The 2,500-nt window shown below is 37.9% G+C and overlaps 1 pseudogene; it reads right to left on the bottom strand.

The window, feature by feature from the left end:
* Window positions 1-2,500, bottom strand: part of LOC137967433 (uncharacterized) — a 15,745-nt pseudogene that overhangs the window by 11,273 nt on the left and 1,972 nt on the right.

Genomic DNA, 2,500 nt, shown 5'->3' with positions numbered 1-2,500 from the left:
GAAAGTCATGTAACGCGAATGGCGTTTTAGTGGATCCTTAAACAAAATATACCCTTATGGAGCTCAATAATGGAAAGTCAGTTGGATAAACTAGGCAGGCGGTGAAAAACCAACACCTGGAATCTCAAAAGCGAGGAGTAATGGACTTCGACAACAATCTATCGCCCGTCGAGCCGAAATCAAAGTGAGCTGTATTTCTAAAATAATATTTTACCAATTGTGGTGTTATGTAGAACACCGAAACCAAATGGAAAATTCTCTGGTAACTTATGGGTTCAACAAAGACAGAGAACGAATCGAACACCTTACGTGGATCTGTGATCAACGCTGCACAGTCCTCAGGTAAAAAAAAAATAATTGGAAATGTGGCAGCCAAGAATTTTTTGAAAGAAAGCTTGTCGTGTATTTTGTGCTTCATTATTCAAGGAAAAGGTTCTTCTTGTAAGCGGTTTGATCCTGAAATTTAGTTTGTTGCAATATTGCGCATATTTGACACGATTGAGTTTCTTCTCTTCACGCACGTAATGAAATAGAAGGGGTTCTTGCCTCTAATAGCAAATATTTTGTTTGTTTCAAATCATTGTTCGCTGGAAAAGGTGGCCTTTATGAATTCATCATGTTTTATGATATACGAGCTTAACTGGATAGTTTTTGTGCCAATAGTAAAGCATTTTCTTGTCAAAATGAGGTTAGCGTCTTTCTGGTGTGTTAACTTAATTAAATCGTGAGTTTGTATTTGCCGTCTGCCGCGTAACCTTGATTTCCACTCTCAAAATTACCTAGCTCCAGAACCTATTTTTTGTGTAGAATAAGCTTTTAGAATGATGTTCTTGTTTTGCATAAAGCAAGCTAACAATATCTGTACCTTGCTGAGTTCGCATTTGTTAGCGTTAATAGTATTTTCGGTCCGATGCTTCTGTTTTATGAGGGGTTTATTGTTTTGGTCTCCCATCCAGACACTAACCCAATGTTTTTCGCTTCTCTTTTATTTTGTTATTCTTCAGAGACTGGAATCCTGTAGTTCAATACCACACAATTCAGTGCCTTCTGATTTTCTATAACACGTACCACAGGCAACCCAGTGTATGCTTCACGGAAGCATCTCGTTATTGCTTTAAAACAGTTTGTTTCTTTGTAATGGTCTTATATCCTTGGTTCAACAAGCCGTATGAGCGATCGTGTTCATTGCCATCTCGTGTTTATAGTTCTGTTCTAGTTTTACAAGATTTGATATCATCAGCGGAGACTGTGATCAGCTCTTTAAAAAATAATTGTGATGTAGTTTGAAAGGCTGTACAGTTAATTGATTCTCAATGTTAAGACTTGATTCCAAAGGATTTGCATGTACATCGACATAGACGTGACCGAGAACCGAGCAGAATTACAGAGGAAAGGCTGAGACGTCTATTTTAAAAAAAGAAGAAAAAGGAGGAAACTTGCTGGAACATATTTGATTAACAATGTACCGAGGTCATCCAGGTTAAATTGGTATTTGTAGACTTTATGCTTCGATGTATTGTGCACATAAACAAGTATGTGTTATTTTCTTAAATGGTTAATATTCCTTGACAGGATTCTCACCGTTCAGAGAGTTTGCGTTCACATTTCTAGATTTATTTCTCGAGAGTTTCAATAGACGAAGCGAAATAAATATTACAGTTCATGGACCGAGTGACCCACACTTCAGTATTTCATCTCTTCTCGTGCCCTTACCATTCCGGAAACGAAACACTATTTAAAAGAAATATATAGTTTCTTTTTAAAAGTCTGGTCCACCGCTTGGCATATTGCTGGTAACTTTAACCTTTGCAGGGACGTAACCTAGAGAAACCCTGGTTCACATGCCATCAAGGGATCATCAAGGTGATGTTTTATTGTATGGATCAAATGCTGATAGTGAATGTGCAGCTGTGTCACTATGTGCTATTATGTATAATTATGACAGAAATTAATTACTTCCCTAACAGACTTGGTAAATTATTATGAATGTAGGAAATGAACTCCACACTGCTTTATCAAACTCATCGAGACAAACATATTTAATTTTAACAGAATTACCTGCAGAAGTCGTAGCGTTCAACCCAACTTTTCAGATTCAATACAGCCCTTACTGTATGTCTTTGATAAGTGCTTTCCAAAATTTGTACCGGTATGAAATTTTTGCAGCCGCTTACATGAAACCGGGACGAAATGCTTGCTGCCTGGTTTCGGGATGAAATCATATCTTCTGTGTAATAAATATATCACTGACCCCAAAGCATATATAGTTTGAAATTTTTGGACCCGGTCTTAGATATGTTGCTGACAAAAATCTGCGGGCATGTTTACTAGTCTAAGAGTTTTTCGTCTCGGTACATCAACATACACGAAGTCAGACCGGTCTGCCGTTCAGTGTCATGCCGGTCTCATGTAATTAAACGCAAAAAAAGAAATGTGTGATGGAGGCCGATACGAACGCCGTCCCCTTGTACGTTTCACGTAATTCTCCCGGTATTGCTTA

Source organism: Montipora foliosa, chromosome 1, assembly GCF_036669935.1.
Source record: "Montipora foliosa isolate CH-2021 chromosome 1, ASM3666993v2, whole genome shotgun sequence".
In the NCBI taxonomy this organism is placed as follows: Eukaryota; Metazoa; Cnidaria; class Anthozoa; order Scleractinia; family Acroporidae; genus Montipora; species Montipora foliosa.
Note: the sequence above shows the minus strand (reverse complement) of the source record. Positions and strands in the feature narration are given on the sequence as shown.